At 53.7% G+C, this 23,360-nt stretch overlaps 1 protein-coding gene across 4 annotated transcripts in view; it reads left to right on the forward strand.

Moving 5' to 3' along the window:
• Positions 1-23,360, forward strand: part of TRIM9 (tripartite motif containing 9) — a 69,502-nt gene that overhangs the window by 14,771 nt on the left and 31,371 nt on the right. The gene's annotated exons all lie outside the window — the stretch shown is intronic.

Below are 23,360 nucleotides of genomic sequence, written 5' to 3' on the forward strand. Positions count from 1 at the left end.
ATCCAGCTCTGTGGGGTGGACATCCCAGCTCAGACACCCATGGGAGTCGCTGCACCCTTCCTTTCTGCACCCCATGAACATACCTAATGAAACCCGTACCTGTCGGAGCACCTCTGAACGCTGTCAGGCTAGGTGAAGCCCCTCGGCCCCTTCTCCTGAGCAGGTACTCTCTGCTTACCGATGAGGTCCTTGCTGCACCAGACCAGAATTAAGTAGCAGGAGTGAAACTCATCTGAGACTCGCTTCTGCTGCTGCTCCTCTACATAGCCCAGCAGCAGAGAGAGCAAAGAGCGTTTTAACAAGCTGCTTCCAGCCCCTGCCACCACATCGTGGTGTGTTTGCTTTCCACGCCTGGGAGATGCTCTCCCGTTCTCTTCGTTTGTTGGCGTCGCAGCAGAGCTGGAGACTGGAGTAACAGAGCTCCCGAGACGCTGCGGACCACTACTGCGAGCTGGCCAGCTTCAGGCTGGGTTCGAAGCTGAGCTTATAAATATTACTGAAGTACCTGTCTCCCCAAGAGTTTCAAATCCTCAGCAGGCATGCTGCAAGAGACTTCTTTTCCCCCCTAAGTTAAACCAGTGACTTAAAACAAACCCTTCACTTAAGTGGAAAGAGTGGGGCTTTTGCTGACTCTGCAAAATGAGGGGGTTCTCTGACTGCCTGTCATATACAGATTGCACAAGGTCTCCGGAGACTCTTCTTTTAAAAAAGGAAAATAAGTTTTTCTGTAAAAGAGATCAAATTTATCACTTCGAACTGTGATTGTACGTTTGTGGTATAAAAGGGGCTTTTGTGTGTAAAGATAAATACTGCACAGCCTCGTCTGAGATTTGAGATACCGCCTGCTAATCCCGTCCGCGGCTCTTTACAGGGCAGCTTACAACTGAAGACGACCATTTGATGTGCCTTCTGCGAACTAAACCTGTCTCTCATTCCCCCCCTTCCCTGCTCACATATTCAAATTAGGAGAGTTTCTCCAGTATTTTCCTTTGCCTTGACAGCTCTCAAGTTAAAAATCCCATGTTCCCATGGGCTTGTCTCATTACTGCCGCAAGTCAGAGACCAAGGTGATGGGCTTCTTTTCTTACGATGGTTGTTATTTATTAGGACCGGCTCTGCGTCCCGTGTCTTCTCCCCAGTAACAAGCGACAGGACAAGAAGAATCAGCCTCAAGTTGTGCCAGGGGAGATTTAGATTAGATATTAGGAAAAATTTCTTCGGAGAGAGTGGTCAGGCCTTGGAACAGCCTGCCCAGGGAAGTGGTGCAATCCCAGTCCCTGGAAGTGTTCAAAAACCGTGTGGATGTGGTGCCTAGGGGCAGGGTTTAGAGGTGGGCCAGGCAGTGAGGTTAACAGGTTGGGCTCGATGATCTCAGAGGTCCTTTCCAACCTTAACAATTCTATGATTCTCTTCTGATTTACGTTGGGGTACAGAGAGATGCAGGTCAGCTCTCACCTGCTGCCCAGTGACCCCGAGAGGCTCTCTTGGGAGATGTGACAGTATCTTCCATACTGCATCCCTCCTACCCTGCCCCTGCCTGGGATGTCAGCTTGGAATTGGCCCTTCCCCTTGGATCTCCTGGCCTCCTTTGGCTGTCACACCCCAAGGAGAGATCACCATCACTTCTGTGTCACCCCGACTGTCCTTTCACTGTCACAAGCTCCTTGATCTTCTCAGGCCCTCCTGCATCTCCCACATTGCTTCTCCGGCCTCCTGGAAGCTCCTTTCCTACAAAGTGGGTGGCAGAGGAGAGAGGCAGCTCTTGGATTGGGGCCTCACTCCTCCGCACCATTTTCTCCCTTCTCTGCTGCTTCTCGTCTGGTCTTTGGGCTTCTCAGCACGTTGGGTACCTCATTCCCATGTTTGTTTTTAAGGGTTTAAATGATTTCTCATCCCACATTAGACCTGTTGATGTTTTAGTAGAAGAATGAGGGAGCAGCGACTCCTGCGAGATGGTCACAGCCCCTGCTCGAGATAAAGGAGAACTGACTTCTATTCCCTCTCCCGATCAGGCTGAGCCAGCACAGACACAAGTGTTAGGTATATCTGGATTTTTAAAGGTGACATCATCAGCTGGAGGAAACCGTGTGCATGGTGCGCACGTAACCAGGGTCTTGTGCAGGACTTTGGACCGAGACGCAATGTTTGCTAGTCCTCCCCGAGACTTCGCCTCCCTCTCTTGCTGTCCCCCTGTATCTCCTGCCCTCCCCAGCTTCCCCCACTCCTCCATTCTGCCTCTGCCGGGCTCCTTCTCTCCCAGTTTCTTTGGTGGTCATTGCCCCTTCTAGCCCAGCTGAGAGGTACCTGTCCTTGCTGGGGGAGCTGGAGCCATGCTGCAAAGGCGCAGAAGTCTTGCACACCTCCGTTTTTTTTCCTCATTGTGCTATTTCCCAAGCATCCTTTTTCATTTCACACTGGTTGGAGGTGATTGCTATGTGACTCTTCCGATGTCCTTCCTGGCTGGAGCTCACAGCTATTTCCCATGCATGTTTATGGCAGGAAGATATCTTAGAGCTGGTTTGACTCCTACTCTTAGTGGTGCTGGCAAACCCTCATTTGCCGGTCCAGGGATATTCTTCCTTCACGTGATGTCATTTTGTTGCTTTTGACTGCTGTGCCCCATGGCGGGCCCCCAGCTTGGCTTTCCATCCACCTGGCTGTGCTCGGATCCCAGCCACGCACCTGAAGTCCTCGGAGAAGCCAAGTTTCTCAAGGCCTTCCAACGCGGTGGGGACCGGGTTGGCGAGGCTTGGGCTCCCTGCGGGGTGAGCCCTGGCCTTGCTGGTGTTGCTTTTGCTGCAAGGGGATGCGAGAGTCCAACATCCAGGTGTAGCCTCCCCCCACGGAGACAGGATATTATTCTCTAGGGACTTTTAGAGGTATTTACTGTTTTTGTGGCTCCTTCTCTCCTTAGGCTGGTTTTTCTTTTAAGGTCTTGGGAGCACTTCTTTCTTTCCTCTAAAAAAAAAACTATTACTGAAGTAAATGTGAATTATTCCCCTCTCCCATCCCTTGGTACTTCCAGAATTTTTCACTTCTTCATAAATAGTCATGAATGATTCAGTGAGTCCATTAACTGCTTTCCTTGTGACACTAAGATGTATTGCTCAGCTCCGGTGATTCGGATATCCTTCAGTCCTGGGTATGGAGCCCCCTCACCTCCTTGCTCTCTGTAGATACACTGACAAGTTCTTCATTACTTCCTAATTAGCCATACGCCCTTTCTTATTAAAGAATAATCTTTTAAAGGCATTCATTATCTCAGCTCTTCCAGAAATATTGATTTATTCTTTCTCCTTTTTTATTAATGCGTCTACAATCTTCTCATAATCCATCCAGTTCATTTGGTTAGCCTTCCCGATAACGACTCTCATCCTCCCCTGCCTACACCCTTCCTAGTCTCATACTGCCTTCAAGTGCTTTTGTCACTCTGTCCCTCTCTCTGGGGCTTATTTTCCTTGAAAATCTTAGTGTGGGCTCTCAAGAGGCCACTTCAAACACATCCTCTGGGCTCGAGGGAGTGGGGTTTCCGAAGAGCTCGTTCCTGGATTGCGTTAGGAGAGCTGGAAGTTGAAATTCTCAGAGGTTTTAAATCTTTGCACTTGCTGAATTCCCACCTTCCTGCACTGCCCTGCGCCTTCGCTCTGGGCACCTCGCTGGCTTCAGTATGCTCCTTCCCAGGCGTTAAACCACTTCCACCGTCCGTCTGTTCCTTCTTGCTTTGTGCTGTGCCACGTTGCCCTGCTTCCAAAAGGGATTATAGGTCTGCAAGTGAGGAGACCAGAGGCCTGGGTGTTCCTGCTCTCGGTGCTCCTGAGCAAACGGGGCACCCGCAGAGTTGCTCCGTTGGTTTCGCCGTGGCGTCCTCTGTGCAGCCAGGGAGGCCTGGGGACCGCGGGGTGACGCGTGCGTCTTGGTGCCAGGGCTGCTTTCTGCTCAGCGTCCCCAGAGGTAAAAAAGCATGGCGCGTCCCAAGGGATGGATTTGATGGACTGTGGAGCAAAGTGCTGCAGCCACTGGAGCATGTCCTGAGCTTACTGGAGAAACGCTGACCAGTCTGGCCTCGCTGCTGGGAGCAAATGGCTACTAGGGAGCTTGGGGTTTGCAGCGCTGCCGAGCTGGTCTGCCTGAGGCCATCTCCAGCACCCAGCCAGAGGAAGACAAGGGGCCTGTGAAGTGCCCTCTGCGCACACCCGATACGGGGACAGAGCATCTAGCGCACGCCCAGTCTGCTCCCTGTCTGAAGTAGGACTCTTGGTTGTTCTTAGCCTGGGAACGAGATGCTTTCCCGTCTCTGCCCTTCCCCCTAAGTCCTGTTCCCTCCTTGTTTTAAAGTCTCTGGGATCCAGACTGGCTTTTTGGGTACCTACAGCACCAAACGCAATCTGGTTGCTATCACATTTTGGGAGTAATCGCAAATCCAACCTTTTCCAACTTGGGAAGCTTGGATCCAGATGTAGGGGCTCAGACTCCAGTGCCTGGAGGAAGGAGTTAACAGAAGAGAAAAACTGGATTTGCTGTGTTTTTCCTGCACCCGAGGCGAGATCTGAGCTTCCTCACTCTGCTCTAAGTGCTTTCCTGGCAGCAGCCACCCGAGCATCTCTGCCGCTGCGGTGGTGAGCGTGGCGTTCCCAGTGCTCCGGTATCCATGGTGATGGGAAGTATTTCTAAAGTGATGCTTCAAAGGAGATGTGAAATCCTGGTCCTTGGACCTGCCCTTTGATCTCTGTTGCACCCGCCCTTGGTTTTCTCCTTGGAGAGCAGAAAGAGCCCTCCCCTATGGACAGCAGTAGCGACAGTCTTTGGTTTAAATGTGCAGGAGCTCAGTGCGCTCCTGCAGAGCCTCCCCTGCTCTCGAGAACTCGCGTACGTAGAGGAACTGCTCTTGGAGAAATCGCATGTGTAGAGGTAGGACTACGTGAAGCCCAAGGGGTTTGGTGATGGCCTTGCTCTGCTGAAGAGCCTGGAGCTGCTTGGCCCCCACACTGAAACCCCACTGGGCGACGAGGTGGGAGCATCGCTGCTCAGGCAGGGATGTTCAGGGCAGGCAAAAGCTCTTTCTTTAGTAATACAGCTTTGGTCATAGAAAACTTCAGATTAGAAGGCACCTCAGAGGGCTCGAGTCCAGCCTTCTGCCCAAAAGCAGCAGCAATAACCGAAGGACACTGTTTCTGTAGTAAGCTCAACCTGAGCCAAGTCCCTCTGGCCTCTGCTTCTTTAAAGAGACACGAGAAGAAGTAATGCCAAACCTACAACCCCTGCGACTTCCCAGGCATAAGAAATGCTTCGGTACTGCCGAGAGCTCCTTGTCTCTCTCCTGGGCTGGCTGGAGTCTGCAAGAGGATCCTGGCTGAAAGCAAACATCCAAAGTGGTGGTCTCCAAGAGAGCAGTTTCCCATCCTGTTGGAGAGGGAGGGAATGAAGCAGAAAGGCCAGTCGATCTACATGCACCTTGATTTCGTTTCCCCCCTCCTGCTGCTGCTGCTGCTGTGCGATCTTATTAAAAGCAGGAAGCATAAAATTAGTAATAATTTGCTGATGTTCTGTTGCTGGAGAAGTCTTGTCTGCCAGTGACGGCTAGCAAAGCAGAGATCTCCCAGCCTTGGCCCTGTTTCTGCCTGCAGCGGAGGGGCCGGGTAAGTCAGATGGGCTGTTCGGCTGTGCCCTCTGCACGTCCCCGGGAGAGCTGCCCTGCTGCCCAGGGGCTCAGCCGTGAGGCGAAACGGCTCCGGAGCAGTCGCACCTTGCAGCTGAGCGTGGTACGGTGATGTCCGCTCTAGCCCATTTCAGTATACTAAATGGCAGGGCACGGCTGGTTCGGGTGGCCTTGCCCGCGGTTCAGCCATCGCACGGGGGTTTGTGGCAGAGCCAGAGCTCGTTGCTGTTTCCTAGAGATGTGAGGGAGAGCTCAGGACAGCTGCTGGAAATGCTCCGGTCCCCGAAGCGTGTTTCACTGATGGCTCTGGGCATCCTTGTTACACAGAACATCTCTGGAGATTCAGCGTTTCGCTTTTAAGCTCATCAGGCACTCACCGTTAAACATGAGCTTTAAAGCGCTAGCCAAGAGCAACATTTAGAAGAAAAAAAAAAAAAAAACAAACGAACAAAGAACCCATGCTCACTTAAAAATACGTAGGAGAAGCAGAGAGAGGGGTTTGCTGTGTACTCCGAGGTTAGGTGGGTAGCGGTGTGTTTGCCCAAAGAGATGATAATACCCTGTGATTTATTTGGTCAAGTCCCATACGCAGCGCAGTCAATTGAAGACCGCAGAGGAGAGCACAAGAACCACTCCAAAAGGTGCCGTGAGCTATCTTGCGCATAGGGGAAAGTCACGCCGGCGCAGCCGCGGCTGGGGGACGGCGACGGTGCGGGGCAGCCAGGTGTCAAGGCGGTTGCAAACCGCGGTCGTGGGATGCAGGGAGAGCGGCTGGAGCGACCGCAGGGGAAAGAAGGAATGAGCTGGGCATGGGCGGAGAGGAGAAGAGGAGGTTGGCGAGGGGGATTGTGGTGGTCATCAAGCCTATAGTGGGCTGTTGCAGGCTTTGTATTTCCAGGAATGCAGCAAAAAGTTTAGCACTTAAATTGTAGCAGTGGAAATGTTGTGAAATCTACCCTTCTCCCAGAGCGGGCTTTGCGATTGGGAGATTTGGCATATGAGCAATGACCAGAATAAGTGCTAATACCATCTCCTTCAACAGGTATTAGCCAGTATCCCATTAGGGAGTATCAAATTGGGAAAGATGGCCTAAGGCTGAGAACATTTAGATTGGAGACAATGATGGAAAGGACCACCTGTGGGCTGTGGTCCTTCAGTGCCGGTGCTGTTTCACTTCAGCACATGCCAGATTGCTTTCCACAGGGGCAGATGGTTAAGAGCAAATAGCTAGAAGGAACATACACAGAAGAGCAGTAATCTTGTAATTGTGTAGGGCTTTGGATGTGCCCAGGGTAAGATTTGAGTGGGAGAGGAGATACCTTTTATTACGCTAATTTAGTTGGGAAAGGCAGACAGGCTTTGGGGTACACCAGCCCATCCTCAGAGACCGCAGCATCAAGGATTCATTAGGACATGGCAGCAGATGGGTTGCCTGCAAGGCCGTGATGCAGCCCCGCTCTGTGGAGATGCTGGGGGGACAGACGTGCTTCCTCCCGTTGAAGGGAAGGCCTGTGTGTTGATAGCCAAAGGGAATGAGACGCCATCTCCCATCTGTGCCTTTGAAAACCTCCCTTCAGTTAAGTCCACGAGTGCTTGCTGATGTTCTGTAAAATCTCATTTTTGGTCAGCAGCCAAAGAGGCAAAGGGCTGTGAAATGAGGAGCTGCTGCTGAGGCACCGGACTGGGATCTCTGAAAGCCGCGGTGCGTTGCCGGCTCGGTTCAGATGGCCAGTCAGATACCGGCAGGACTGCCAACACGCAGAGCCGCAGGGATGCTAAGGCTGCGTGACCTCTTTGGTGTCGGTCTGCATGCTCTTGTTTGAAAGCTGTGCTTACCTTTGTATGAAGCACACGAGGCCCCCTTAGACTGGGTGCCCACCCACCCAACTGCCCCAGAGCTTTCTGATCTACACTGGCAGGAGATGGGAGAAGTGGACTTGCCCAGCATCACGCTGGTCACCGATGGCAGAGCAGGGCTTGGACGCCGTGCCGTATCAGGACCGCGTTCAGTAGGAAGGCAGTTTCATTGAGCTGCCCTCTGTGGTGGGACTCCGTGGTCATCACTGGTGGTGCTGATGAGTTGCTGTTGTTCTCCCGCCAGCCCCAGTGAGTGCACTGAATGCCGGCCGATCGCAGCGATGGGCTATATTCCTTTACTCTCAGTGAGTACGGCTCAGAGCTGGAGTGCAATACAATTTGCATTTCTAGGCAATTAAATGTCAAAGCAAAGTCAAGATGTTGGCTAGCTGTCAAGCCTGTTTACGACTGTGCCAGACTACAGCACGCAGATGGTTATTAAGGCAATAGGACAAGACAAAAGGATGGTCAATACACTCACTGCAGAAAGAGGAATTGCTCCATGGGGCTTTCAACCTGTTTTCTCCTGTCTTTGGGCCAGGACTGGTAAAAATCATTGTTTATGCAGTTAATCGGGTTTAAATTTAACTCCAAACAAAATAATCAGATTTAAAGACTTAATGCAATAATGGGATGGAAGAGCTAAAGTGTGAGTAACCATGGAGGCAGGCTGAGTGGGAAGGCAGTAGTTGGACTGAAGGCAGATGGAGCATAATTTTAAGGCCGAAAGCAGAAGATCTGCAGCGTGCACCTTCTTGGGTACTGGCAATGCCAGGACCGCATGTGCTGCCTGGATGCCTGTGCAGGGGGAAGATGCTTGGTGCTCGCCCACAGCAGTGGCCTGGCGCCCGTGTGCTCTTGTCCTAACTGTACCCCAAAAAGTGGGTGCGCTGATCCCCTGGCAGCTTCACCTGCAGGCTGATGGTCTTGTTTTGTTTGCACGCTTGTGCATCCGTAGTACCTTTCTTCTGTACAGGACACAGATCTTGGCCCATAAGATCATAACCTGAGTCTTTGCTTACGTGTTTTTCCATGCGCCATGGAGAAAAACGGGGTCTAAGGAGCCGGGCTTTGCCTGGTGGGACTTTCCTCACCGTTTACAGGAGTGTCCCCCAGATTTTTTGAATAAAAAGATGCAGCAGTAGTTTGTGCCGTTCCAACCTAGCCAGACCCGAGCCTTTCCCGATTACTGACCTGATTGGAAGTGGTTTAAACATCCTTGACTTTTTCTGGCAGTCCTTCCCCTAGTGCTCATTTGTTCTGCATAAGTAAGAGCATTTCATAGCAGTCCCTGGGGACCTCATTTTCTTCTGGATGGACTCAAGCCCTCTGGCACTCCTTGAGCCTGAAGGAGAAGGGAGGTCAAGCGGAGCATTGGCCTGGGGGGTGTTTGCTAGGTAGACGGCAGCGGGTTGCTGCTGCGTTGCTTTTCCTTCGTTGTGAGAGATACCCGACCTCTATCCTGATCGCTCTGCCAACAAACCTGAGTCCGACCCGTGGGAAATGGGCTGTCCGCTGGGTGTTTTCACAATGCACGGGTGGGTTTAAGGAATTCTGCAAGAAAAAGAATGAGAGGATCTTGCCAAGAAAACGTAGATCAAAACTTGAGAGGTTTGTCTCGGTATGGATGCAGCCCTGGTGATCGACCCATCCTCAACGCATTACAGCCTTGAGACTTTTACAGCAGTGAGCTGAAGCAGGGAGAGGGTGTTGCTGCTTCATGTATATAACTAACACCGGCCATAACACCATCACTGTTTCACATCCTACTCTTCTTCACCGAAAGGGTGGTCAGGCCCTGGCCCAGGCTGCCCAGGGCAGGGGCTGAGTCCCCATCCCTGGAGGTATTTAAAAGCCGGGGAGATGTGGTGCTTAGGGCCATGGTTTAGTGGTGGGCTTGGCAGTGCTGGGGTAACGGCTGGACTCGATGATCTTAAGGGTCTTTTCCAACCTTAACGATTCTGTGATTCTTTATGTCATGGGCACATGGGCGTCCTTGGGAAGAGCTGACAAGCTTGACCATAGCTAGATGTTCGCTGAGCATCATGCAGAAGCCTGCTTTGATGTTTGCCATTGACCAGGGAGGCTGCTTCTCTGTCTCTTAAAACTTTGGTGGGAATTCATATAGCACCCCACAGCCTCTCTCCGCCCCATGACCAGCGCTGCGTTTGCCACATGGCTAGAATGAGCCTGCTCCCTCCTGCACAGTTTGGGAGCTAATGGTCTTAGCACAAGGCACGCTTGCGTCAACAGCTAGGTGACGGGGCCTTGCCTGGATGTGTGCCTGACGTACAATTGCCAGAGGTGGCCAGACGTGCCATGCTCACAGGACAGCAACAGCGGCATCTTGGTCATATGGTGACTATACCTCGTCCTACGGTGGATGTACGGCCTTCCACCACCGTAAGAGGCTCTGTTGCCTCTCCTGAGGTCTCCCACTAGCTTGTGGGAGGGATGGTGCAGTCCTTCTCACCACCTTCTCTCGGAGGGTGTTGGTGGTGCAGTACTTTACATCCCAAAGTAGTTTCTCCAGAGAACGGAGGCTGTTCTTGGTCATAGCAGTGTTGTGGGTCAGAAGGTGGCCTGATGGGTGGGCTTTGACTTTGCAGCAGCCTTGCTCTTGTAAATTCATTTTTAGGCGAGTTAAAGAACGTATCTCAGGTTCTGTCTTTGCTGGACAACGGGGATTTTCTTTGGTGAGACCAACAGCAACAGCCAGAGGATGTGTTTGATCCTAATGGAGGAAGTAAGTGATGTTTGGCCCAGTTCTCCTGCCGATGTGAGGCCAAGCAAGAGCACTTCTGTTAAGGGTGACCCCACGTGTCAGCACGCTATTGCCTGGGGATTTGCCATGACCCCCTCTTCCCTGTGCACAGCAGGGAGTGGAGAGCTGGATGGATACAACACCAGCACCCTCCTTTATCACTCACAAAAATGCTGTTTTTAAGCCAGTTTCTCCAGGTTCTCCTACTTTTGCAGCATGCCTGAAGGCTCTTAAAAAGAGTCCATGCTCTTACCACTGCGTTCCCATTGAGCCATTTGTCTTTTTTATCTTGTCCAGCCTCCTCCACTGCCCCTTCTTTAATTCCAGACCCTTTGTAGAGGCAGCTCCCCCTCTGACGTGCCCTGGGATGGTCCCTGGAGCTGGCTGCTTAGGGTTTCTTGCGTGTGTCCCTCCACCAGCCCAGGTGAACGCGGGGCCGTGGGAGGCTCCTGCTGCTGGGAGGATGACCTAGAGACATGACCGCTGCATCTCAGAGGACAGCCCTGGGGGTAACAGGCCAGCGTCAAGGGGAGACTACACTTGGAGCTGGCCCAGGAGCTCAGGACGCAAGTTGAGTGCTTAATACCTGTCCCCTTATGTCTGCTGCACCATGGGAAGGGGAATCCAGGGCTCGGAGGCTTATTCAGAGTGAAGGGAAAATGCCATAAGGAGCAGTGGTCTGAGGGGAGATCAGCTGCCCTAGCAATTAGCTACTAAGCAGCCTTCTCAGGAAATGCAGTGTCTGGTTTTATTAACTACCTTTCTCTCTAATTAAGGCCGTGCGATGAATTTATCACTTTTTAAAACAATAATAATGCTATTTCAGTGGTTACCTGAGATGTGGAAGATCTTGTTTGATGAGCCAGTTCCTTCTGACCTGCAGAAGCTGAACTCTGTGCCTTCCGAGGCTGATGATAACTAGATCAGTTGCCTTGATCACCTTGCACTGCCGAACGTTATTACTCTCAATATTTGCCGTGCACTGACTTCCTCAAGAGCTGTGCGGCAGAGCGGTGGGTAACTCTGTGTCCGTGAGCCATCTCTCTGTTTCCCTCCTGGATGCTCGTTCAGGGCTGGTTCGATGTTGGTAAGGGTAGCAAAGGAAAGCAGCATTAACAGCAGCTCTGGGTAACATGCATCTCACTTTCCAGGGCACCAGGGAGCCAAATTTCTGCAGTTTCCCTTCAGCACAGACTCGTTTTCTGGGTGTTTTTCTGGCTATTCCTAGTAGGCAGTCTGCGACACGTCCTGCCCTTTGTCATCCCTAGGGGACATCTGTTGATCAGGCCAGAACGTGCCTGATTTCAGCAGGCAGCCCCAGTGACGTTAGGAGGTTGACAGCTATGCTCTCATACTTTCCTCCGACTGATTTCCATCCAAGGAAGACCTTTGCCAGCTGGGCTCGACCCCAGTCTGCTCATCTCCAGCAGGAGGCCACAGTGGAGCTCTGTGGTCCTATTTGAGGGCTTCCTGCAGACGCAGCCCGTGCAGCACAGAGCTGCGCCCAGGCCGTTAGCCCGAGCACCGGGCGTGCTAACGGGGCTGCGGTGTGATGCTAAGCTGTGCTGCTTGGTGTCATGTTCAGCTCTCACCTGCAGATTTCTGACACCGCTGCTTGGCCAAAGGATCCGTAAGCAGGACTGAGCACGCTGTTCTCCTCGTCTGTGGTTCTCCTCTCTCGGCACGAGGGCACGGGGAGCTCTCAGCAACCTGGACACGTTCCCATCTCCTCTCTTGTTTCCGGATCTCTCTAATTGGATTCAGCTCTGCTTGTTTTATCTCCCTGCCCCTGTGCTAGCAGCAGCTGCAGTCAGAAGCGGGGGAGCCTGGCGGAAGCCATTCCCAATGGGAATGCCTCTCTGCAGACGAGGAGAGGGGGCACCCCAGGGCAGAGGGGTGCGTGCTGTCCCGCCTGACTCCTCCAGCCCTGAGGGAATCTGACTCCAGTCCCCAGCGGGTGGGAGCCCAGGAGGAGCAGGGCATGGCCCAGGCGCTGTCTGCCCAGGGGTCGGAGCCGGTGGAACAGCCCTGGTGGGCGCAGCGACAGTGCCACGCAGGGGTTTGCTCCAGCCCTCAGCCCTCTGAGGGCCGGGGAACAGCAAAGGGTGCTTAAACCTCCTTTTTCCACAAATATAGGAAGAGTGTGTGCAAGATGGTGTGTTCCCAGCTTCTCCAGAGAGGAGTGCAGGTGTAGTTGTGTGCCTATTCTGCCTGTAAATTGCACCTCTAGCAAAGAACCAGCCCATCTGCCTGGGGATGTGGCTGTAAGTGCTGGTCCAGGGGAGCTACGAGCATTTCCACCTGCTCAGGGCGCTGCGTGTTGTTGCCGGACCATGCCTTGCAGGGGAGGGAGCCTGGAGGAGTCATTGCTCAGCTGCGGGCTGTCCTCTGCCTCTCAGCAGCCTCATTCATCTCTAGAAACATAACAACACTGACACACAGCAAATGAGCCCTGTGCTTCCAGGGTGGTTTGGAAATGCCACCGGCCGTACGACAGCAGCTATAGATCAGCGTGCTCCCAGCTGGGTCACAAGTGACAGTAATCAACCATCATTACAATTGCAGTCCTCGAGACTTGGCTCAGCACAGTCTTTAAAGGGAGCCACGTGCTCTGGGTGGACTGGCTTGCACCAGGATCCTCACCTTGCCTTTTCCAGCCAAAGCATCTCTTTGCTTCCTCCCATCAGCCTCATTACAACCCACACGGAGCTGCCCGTACTTTTGTCACCGGCACGCGTCGCTTTGGTGTCTGCATCCGTCACATCTGCACATCTCCTCAGCCCAAAGAGCACTCCTATAGCATACACCTACGGGGCTGGCCCCGTGTCACGCCCTTGGGACCCGGGAGCTGTACCCAGGCTGCGGGACGATCTCCGCAGCGCTGATAGATCGGTGATATTGGTCACGTCCTTCGCAGAGCTCTCACTGTTGTGACACTCGGAGGCTGCGCAGATGCGTGAAGTCAGCATTACGTCAAGGCTTGGGCATCGCTAATGCAGAGAGGAGGGGAGCCGTCTTCCCCGAGCTCTCATCTTGGCCTCCAGCAGTGACAGGGTTCATGCATCTGACAAAGATGGTGAACAAAGACTGCCTTTAGTTGATGCCTTCTTGTTAAATGCTCTCCAAATTCACCGCTATCTCACAGCAAAGATGCGTGGCTTTGCCCTCCGTGCCTGTTCTGGGCTACTTCAGACTCGCTGGGCCCGGTGACTGTCAATTGTAGAAGCAGCAAAGCTACCCCAGAGTTGCAGAGGCCCAGATAAAGATGAAACAAGGGCCAATGTGCAACTTCACCGCCCTTCACCGTTGGCAAGACACTGTTCCTGGGGGCACCGATGCCGGGAGAGGGACCTTGGATCTACAGCAGGCCTGGCTGAGGGAAGGAAAAGGAGGGTTGTGCAAGGTTGCCTGTGAGTGCTCCAGAGGGGAAGAGATGTGTCCTGAGGATCCCGTTTGGATCTCGGCTAGGCTTTAGAGCTGGGAGCTGAGTTTCTTGCTGCCTGCCATCCCCTGGGCTGCCCCACGAGGGACGATAGGGAGGAATTTATTCTTGTCTCGCTTGTATGAACCAGCCACTAGCAAAGTTCATGGCCTTCTTGCCGGGTTGCAGATCCCAGAGGAAGCCAGACTCAGTCACCTTGCGTACAAGACTCCAAGGGAGACTGCCACCCAGGCCAGGGTGTGGAGATTGCTCAGCTCAGAAAAACAGCCTGCAGTGACCAGCTGCAACGTGTATTTGCAATACTCTCCACCTGCATGTCTGCCCCGACGCCTGTGTGCAGAGCTGCAGCAGGACCTGGACTCCGCTCAGGGACACAACCTGGAGGATGCCCTCCAGGAGCACAGCGACTGCAGGGGAGCTGAAGCAGGACCAGGCGAGGGTGAGTCCAAAGTGTCTCTCCTCCTGAAATACGGAGAGAGTGGACCTCAGCCTCAACTCGCTCTACAGATCCGTGCCAATCGGTCCACAATATTTGGCCTTGTTTAAATAGTTTCTCACCCTTACCTTGTTTGCCCCTCTCTGTACCCGTGGGCAGGCAGCAGACCCTTGCTGGCCTTGTGTTTTTCTCAGCATCCCTGTAACAGAGCTGGCAGTTCTGTCGGTGATTTCAAAGGGACGTGCGTTAGGTTTTGCCATTGAAAAGGTAAGATGATTTGTTGTTGAGTGTTAATGAAGCAAAACAGGAATTAATTGGGCAATATCAAAGAGCTATTACTAGGTGCTTATATTTCTTTTCCCTAAAAATCAAAGTAAGGACTATATCCTATATCAAAGCAAGGACAGAGCATCTTCAACACATCCTCATAGCAAGGAACTGTCAGCAAGGAGCAGCCCAGGACATTACGTACCTCTTGCATTTGTTTAGTCCAAGGACTAGGGACAGCCAAGCAAATTGCCGCACATGAACTGATCCACACGGATCAGTTTCCTGAGTGTCCCTGTGTGCAAAGCTGGACTTCATCAGGTTGCAAGGAATCGTCCTAGATCTCCCCTCTTCCAGGGGGCTAAGCTAAACCAAAGTTGATCCCACAGCAGTGCTTGAGACATAGAAAGTCACTGCGGCTCCAGTGGTATCTAATAACTTCATCTGGTGTCCCCATGTTTTTGGAAGCAAGCCACCGGCACGTTATCTCACAGGCCACTGGGCAGCCATATCTTCTGCTGGAGAGTTTTGCATGCCTGATTGTTTGCCCCTTGAAGAAGCGGGATTAAAGTGCAAGGATGCTGGAAGCTGGGGGTTCAAGTCCTCCTCCTTCTAACAGGCTTCTCCCAAAGCCTGGTGAGAAATCACTGCAGGCTGCAGAGCACCAGCTGTCCTGGCCGCAGAAGGCCTGCGAACCGGGAAGCAGCAGGTTCAAGTGAGCACAAGGATTCACGGCAGGAGCAAAATGCTCTGCTGTTTCGGAGTGGAAGAAGCGGCGTGTGACCCGTCCCCCAGGCACCCGCGGCCCGGGCGGCCCAGCGAGGCCATCACGCACGCTGATCCTAGCAGGGGGTCTGGAGGCCAGGGTTTTTCTTTCGCAATTTTGGCATAACAATTACATGCATTAAAGCCCGTGCAAAGAGAATAATTGATGTTTTTACCCTAAGTCTCTTGCTTCCAGCAGTGTCCCCAGTGCTGGCTAATGCAGTTCCAGGGCTTGGCGACCAAGTTGCAGCAGGTCATTTTCAAAACCTTAGAAGTCTCCTTTCAGGGAGAACCCCCGAAGCCCGGAGCTGCTCAGGGCGTAGACCCCCGTGCCTTTCTGCCTGGTGTGCAAGGTGAGGGGCTCTGGGCAACCAGACAGCCATCCGGGCTAGGCAAGTCGCCATGCTAGTACAGACGGACTGATGGACATTGCTACTGCTGCTGCAGGTTATAACTGAGACCAGGCTAAATAAAACGTGCAAGAAACGCAGTGTGAATTCAGTGTTGCCCACAGCAAGGCTGGGAGGAGGCAGAGCAACATGCCTGCCCGGGGCCAGGGAATCCTGGAGCCACATGGGAGGCAATGAAAGGGTTTTAGCAAGGTCACGCTTGAAAAGAATATATCCTTGTTTTATTTCCAGGCTGGAGCCTTTTAATCAGTTCTGCCTGCTGAGGAAATACACTGCCCTAGTGTCTGTGTGAACAAAGCCAGCGGCCGGGGCCATCTGTGTGTCCGAGTGACAGCACGTCGGTACTGGGGACTTCGGCTCCTGGCTGGTTATTGCCATCATCATCTCACAGGGAGCATAGGGGAGATGATGTGGTAGGATGGGCATCCCACGGAAGCAAGCAATCCCACAAACATGGGGCTTGGGCCCAGAAACGGCACAGACACAGGCTTAGCCTCGTACCGAAGGGGTTAGTTAGGCCAGCACAGCGCCGCAGCAGGCAGGCATCCTGGTGACATCCAGGCTGGCAGGGGCAGGCGGCTGTCCGCAGCGTCTGACCTGAGCTCTCGGGGCTTGCCCTTCACGGGGACATCCCCAGCGCTGCTCCCGGGGTCCCTGCCTTGCCCTGCCCTCCCCAGACCCAGCGAACACCCGTGACCCTGCGGCAGCTCCTTATTGCAGGGGGGGGACAGATGCGCGTCCAGGTGCAAGATTTCACCTTGATACGCAATGACTCAGGGCAGGCGGGAATAAATAAAAACAACCTGGACTGAGCTGATAAGGCCTCCAGCTCTGACACTGCTGGGATTGGCAGTGATTTGTGCTCTGTGCTGCAGCGCCCAGAACGGCTTTGCTGTTCTGTTATCAACGCTATCAAAAAATAAGTGGATTTAACAAAATCCTACCAGCTGGCAGGCAGCAGCCCAGCTTTGGGGCTTGGTGTGGGGCAGAACCCACTGCATCACCACCTCCAGCTTGCAGGAGGGCTGCGGACAGCCTGTCTGCCTGGCAGAGGGGACATGAGGTTTTTTTCTCAGCTGGATTTCCCACTGCCTCCATCCTGGGCTGGTCCGCAGTCCCTTCGGGAATGGGGCTTCCCCCTGCCAGCTTTGGGTGGCACGCGTGAGTCTGCTGTGTTGCTGCATGGGGACAGGGGAAAATGGTAGAAGATGAGAGAAAGGAGAAGGCTTGCAGGAGGAAAATTCGCTATGCACGTAACACAGTCTGTGTCCCTGGGGATGCTGAGCACCCTCAGCATCTGCTGCACTGTGGAGGGGTCGAGGGCTGGGTGCTCTGCTGCTCCACGCAGATCGATACAGCCGTGCCAGGTTGCACCCTGGGGCCTCCCAAACCCACTGCATCCCTCCCAGTTTGCACTGAAAAGGCCGTAACTCACCCGTGCTCCAGCCAGGGCTGGGGATCCTTGCGGAGCTGAACATGGGTGCCACCACCGTGGAGGTGAGACACCCCAAAGCGTCCCCGTCTCAGGTGACCTCCCCTGCCAGGTGCTTGGACCTCTCCCTCAGGTTCTGCCTGGGGTTTTCCCAGCATTACAGAGCCCAGGGGCTGCGTGCTTCCCCCAGGAGGACCCACCAGGGTCTGGGATTAATAGTAGCAGGTGTAGTGGCATCTCTGCCTCTTCCAGAGATGCAGGGGCTCCTCCGCAGGCCCTGGAATTAACTCCGATGTCAATACAAATTGCCCCAGAGATAATCCGCTCTGCAGATGCCTGCCTGCTCCCGACAGCCAGCCCGCCTTGCACGTGCGGAGGCTCATCTGCTTTGCAGACCCCAGCTGCCCTCCCGGCTGCTGCAGAGGCAGCCGGAGCAGTGGAGGCACGCTCCCCGCATGGAGCTCCTCTCCCAGGGGCTGCTGTATCTTAATAGTTTACATTTCATCCTCCTCCTGCATACCCCCGTTTCCCCAGCGTAACTGCAATGAAGGAGGAGAAGCAAGGCCCCCAGTACACAGTGGCAGCGATCGATCGCTGCCTTCCCATCCCTTGCTCCCCCCGTTGCCTGCAGCAGGCGAGCAGGAACCCTTCCTAGGGTTCATTTCCAGCCTGCAGTTTGCACCCAGGAGCTTTGCTCACAAACCTGGCTCTGTGTGCGTGCGTGTGTCCTGCTGACAAGCACAGGCTCTTCCATCTGTTACATTATTTGCAGCTTTATATCAGGCTGAGAGCACATCCTTCTCATGGGAAGCCAGGAGAACCTGAGCTGGACCGATGTCAAACGCGCAGCAGCAGAATGGGGCGGCGTGTGGAGAGGGGTAATTCAGACCCAGGCTCTGTTCCTGGCGCCAGCCTTGGCTCAAAGTTACAGTTAATAACAACTAAGATGGCCTGGCTTTGCTCACCCTGCAGACGCAGAGCATCAGTCGCCTGTATCTACCCTGCATCCCTGCCAGAGGCGTGCCAGGGTGGGCCTGGGAGCGAGCGCTGGTCTCCAGCTTTCAAGGCTGGTTGTTGCCTGGTTGCTCTCTGAAGATGCCAAGGAGTTCAGCAGGCAGATACCAAGTGGGCTGCAACAAAAGCGCTGCTCTCCACTGACCCTTTGGGCTCAGGATGAGGCTGCCTCGGGGTGTAACCCCCCTTCCGCCTCACATCTCCATTCCCAGTACGATTGCAGGGGAGCGGGCTTAGCAGAGCAGAAGGGAGAGGAAGAGAAGAGGACCTCTGAGGAGGTTCAGGTTTGATAGCCGTAGCCGCAGAGGTATAAGGCATTTTTGGTAAGAGGTCTCCTTACGTGCGCGCAGGTAGTGCGTGCCTAGCCCTGCGTGGTGTCACATCGCATCGTGTGCGTTAGGAGCTGGCGGGCAGAGCTCCAGAAGCTGCTCTCTGTGAGCAGTGATCGAATAGAGCTCTTTCTGAGTAGGCTTCAGGCTTGTTTACTTGTCTTCATCAGAGTCGGTACACAGGGATCACTGATACAGTTTGGGGATGTGTGGAAGGGAAACGGGGAAGGGGTCGGGACTATTTGGTGGGAGCAGAGGCGGCATGGCCAGCAGGCATGGGGGTGTTGCTGGAGAGCAGCCGGGGCTTTTAGCAGTCAGCATGTAGCAGCGATGCTAAGTCAGCCCCAGACGGAGCGACTGTCGGGTGAGCAAAGGAGGAACGAGGAGGGGGGTGAGGGCAGGATTTCATTTTGGCATTTATCATTGCTGGGAGCAGGCTCGGGAAGGAGCCTCCCCCGGGGCGGATCGGCAGGCTCCTTCGCAGCACGGGGCGCAGCCAGCTCCCCGCGGTCGCCGGTCTCCCACGAGGACCAGCCCTTGCAGGACCCCGGGACGCGGCACTGCCCGGTCTGGTCTCCCCTCGCCCCGCGGCGCAGGCTCCTGGCTCGAGGGGCAGGTTCAGCCCAGGCTGCAGCTCTAAGCAGAGCTTCTGGTTTCTCTTCTTGGGCAGCGTTGAATCCAAAAGTCAGGCTCTCGTGACTGGAGCCGAAAGCCAATTAGCAGCAGTTTAGCTTCATCAACTTCCTGACTGGGTGCAAGTTTTAATTAAACATCCCATTTTAATTAGTCAGGCATCACATACAGTAAGCTTGCCTCAAGATTCAAAGGCTGTAGGTCCTGTGCTTTAATTAAAATAAAGAAGCACATGACTTCAACTCCAGCATCTGTGACAGCTCCTCATCCTTTCGAGGGCGCAAGCAGAACAGCTGGGAACAGCATCTTTTCTTGCCACGGCTTATTCCTCTTCTCTTTAACCTCCGGATGGCTGCTCCAGCAGAGGAACTGGCTGCGAGATGACTTGGTTGGAAGGAGAGAAGAAACAGGGGCTGCTTGCAGCGCTTGGGGTGTCAGAGCAGGTACTGGGCTCTCAGTGTAATGCCGAGAGCGCTTTTGGGGTGAGGTTTCTGTCCTGGGGTGACAGGCAGCACTTAGCGTCTGCGGCTGGTAAGTCTCAGGTGCAAATGGCCTTTGAAGCAGGCATGGTCTGCAGCAGCCCAGAGGAGGTGGCTTTCACAGGGCACGCACTTAGAATCATAGAATCATTTAGGTTGGAAAAGACCTTTAAGATCATCACATCCAACCATAAACCTAACCTTAAGCTGGGAACTCCTTGCTGCAGGACCTTGTGGGTGACAAAAGCTTAATTTGGTCCCCAAGGAGACAGGACAGTTCTGTGGAAGAGAAATCCAACGGGGTTACACAGGCTGCATGAAAGCCATGCCAGCCGCATGAGGGTCCTGAGCTGTGGACGGCTGGAGGCTGGAAGAGCACCGTTGTACAGCAGATGCTGCACGGGGGCGTACATTTGGCCTGACCTTGAACAGAAGTGTCTTTTCTTGATCTCGTTTGAATTTGTGACCTTTCACCATCACCCACAAGCTTGCTTTCCTGCATGTGGCAGGGGGCTGGCAGCACAGAGCTGCACGGCTCCTGGGTGGGCAGGGGCACGGGGAGCAGGGCTTCCAGCTGGCCGGCAGCCCTGGGCTAGCAACTGGGTTTTGGCTTCCATTGAGCAGAGGAGGCTGCCATCTCTCCCGAGTACGCCAGGTACTTTCTGTCGTGTCAGACCCTGCAAGTGGTTGGGGTTTGAATCGAGCAATTGGTGGCCAACGCTAGCTAACTTCAGATTTTTCCCGGTATGCCAGATGGAGCTGTCACAGAGAGCCGGCTCCGCAAATCCAGCATCCAAGGCCGAGCGGGACCTGGCGCCTCCTAAAATAACAGGCTCAGCTCCCTCCTCGCCTCCAGGTAAACCTGGAGGAGCTCTGTCACTGGCAGCTGGGTTACACGGGAGGAGAACCAGAGCAGCTCCATCTGAGAGATGACACGGAGTTTAAAATGGTGCTTTTCTCCATTTCTTGGAGCCTGCTCAGCTTTACTGAGGCACCAGCCTTCTGCACCCGACTGTGCTCACCCGTGCCCTGGGACAAGGGAGAATCAGAGTGACAGAAATCCCTTTGTCAGCTGTGCCTGGGAAGGAGGGTTACAGAGCTATTAGCACAAAGAGGGGATGGATTCTCTCCTAAGTGCTCCGGGGACAGAGATTTAAATGCTTAGCTCCCATTAATGCTAATGTGAATTACAGAGGTCTCTTCTTACTGCCTTGAAACAAGAGCATTGAAAAAGAGGCCAGCTTTCCGCAAAGAACAAATTCACTTGATTTTAAGACGCTGCTAAATGGGGTTTTTCTTCATTTCACACTCATTAATTCCCCTGCCTGTGCTAGCTCGGAGGGGGACTCTGCTCCGGTCCAGCGCACGCGAGCTGGCTGGCCCACTGCACGCTGGAGGACGCTGGGTCTCCATCCACCGTCCCCTGCTCTGCGGGGGGACACTGGTCCCCAGAGTGGGGTTCCTGGCCTCGAGCAGCCCCAAAGATTTTCTTTCCACATGGAGATGCAAAGTGCAACGTTCCAGCTTTTCGCGGGGAGGAGAAATCCCTCCAGCGCGTGTCAGAAATATTAACAGCATCTTTATTCCCCCAATCTGGTAGAGCAGCCACAGGAGACAAGGCTCGAGGTCCCTCCGACCCCCTGCTCTCGCACAGGGGACTCCTCCTGAGTCTCCATCTCCTGCTCCCTCCATGGAGATCACACGCTCGTGGGAAACCTGTGACTCTGCCTTCCGTGTCCAGCGATTAAATCCTTCTCCGAAGCGACAGACTGCATTAAAGCTTGGGCTTGCTCCAGGGGTCATGGAAGGTACCTGTAGAATTTATGGACCCAATCAGTCATTTAATTTCTCTCTGCAGCCTCTGACTTATTAACATAATAACAGAAACCAGAAGGACTTTGTTTGTGGTGTACGGTTATGAATCACATTGTCACTGCGCCTGCAGCGCTGCCCTTAATGAATATATTCAGGCATGCCCGCGAGTCCCTGCGCACATTCCCGTACGCGCTCCGTTGTCGTGTAGCATTAATTAACCTTGTTTAATGAGCTAACCGTGCTGGCTTGCAGCTCCGAGTCCCCGGCGGGGTGACTCTTGCCCTGAGCAGCAGGGATGCAGTGGGAGAGCTGGGCAGATGTTTGTTTCAAAGGGGACGTGTCCAGGAACGTGTGTCCGCTCCGGGAGAGCCTCGGCGTCGTGGGAACCCTTCCTGGAGACCAGCATGAAGCTCATGCCGATGAAAAGCCACACCTTAGAGCTCCCCTTTACAGTGAGGAGACTGTGGCCACCCTACGTAGGAACTTGAAAACACCCCAACTTTGCACAGCTCTTACTGGTGGGTGTCAGTCTCTTCTGCCAAGTCACAAGTGAGTGCCTGGGTTAACGGTTGGACTTGATCTTAAAGGTCTTTTCCAACCTAAACGATTCTGTGATTCTATGGGACAAGAGGAAACAGCCTCAAGCTGCGCCAGGGCAGGTTTAGGGTGGATTTTAGGAAAAACTTCGTCACTGAAGGGGTTGTCAGGCCCTGGCACAGGCTGCCCAGGGCAGTGGTGGGGTTCCCATCCCTGGAGGGATTTAAAAGCCAGGTGGATGTGGTGCTTAGACATGGTTTAGTGGTGGGCTTGGCAGTGCTGGGTTAACGGTTGGACTCAATGGTCTTACAGGTCTTTTCCAACCTAAACAATTCTGTGATTCTAGTGCACATCACTGTGAGCTGGGCAGGCCAGTGTCAGCACCCCAGCCTCCATGCCAGGAACAAGGGACGGGACCGGGTGTCCACTGTGTGCTTCATCAACCTTATGATTATGAAAAAATAAAAATATTAAAGTTTCCGGACTAGTTCCTACACCTGCCCTTGCTTGCAGGCACTAGTGGCATTGAGAACATCTGGAGCGGAGGGAAGGGCTGAGCTGAGGAGGGGGATGCGGTGTAAGACCTCAAGGAGGGAGGCTCTGGGGGCGATGGATCATCTTTGTGTGGACTTTTTGTGGCTGCGCCATGGAAGCCGCTGTGCTGTGAGACTGGGGTGTCCGGGGTGAAGGAGCTGCACATGGAGAGTGCACACTGGCGTTGCACAGCTCTTATGAAATTTTAAGAGCACATTTAAAATGCTTTCCCATTAGGAAAGCCTCAAAAATTATGTTGATATAAAGATCCCCTTTCTGAAATGTATGTTGATAGAAAAAAAAGCCTTCCAAAGACTTGGTTAAAGGAAAAAACACACCATGCTGCAATTTTAATGAGGAGCTTGTAAACATAACAAACTCACGCTGATTTTCTCTATTAATTGCCTGTGTTATCGAAGACCAGGGCCCTGTGGTGCTCGGTTCCCAGCAAACCGCCTTGCTTAAGACATCTTCCTAAATCCGGGAGGGCTGGAGCCGTGTGTGGGCTGTGGAGGGCAAGCATGGGGCAGGGCGATGGAGGCTTTCGCAGGGGCACGGCGGAGGGGAGGAGGCAGGGCTGGGTCATCCCTGCGGTGCGTGGGGCTGCCAGCGCCGCGGGGAGCAGCTCGGGCTCCGACCTCGGCTCTCCTCCAGCCTTTGCTCGGGGAGGAGAGACGGGGAGGCCCTGCTGAGCTGACTTAGCAATCCTGGTTTTATTAGAGATGCATTCGCTGATTAGCTCCACATCCTAATGACTCGGGCATGATAAATTACAAAGGAAATGCAGAAATCACTAGGGTTATATTAACATCTCCAGGGGAAGCAGCAGTAAGGTCATTTTCTGAGCCATTCAATGGTTGCCATTCGTTTGTTACCTCGTCTTTTCAATAGCGATTCTTTTTTTCTTGATTTCAGCCCAGCGCCATCTCAGCAGGCGCTGCGCTCCGGTGACCTCGCATCCCTGCTGCACCGTCACTGCCCCTGCTCCCC

Source organism: Nipponia nippon, unplaced genomic scaffold, assembly GCF_047370975.1.
Source record: "Nipponia nippon isolate SJK-2023a ecotype South Korea unplaced genomic scaffold, ASM4737097v1 scaffold_11, whole genome shotgun sequence".
Classification (NCBI taxonomy): domain Eukaryota; kingdom Metazoa; phylum Chordata; class Aves; order Pelecaniformes; family Threskiornithidae; genus Nipponia; species Nipponia nippon.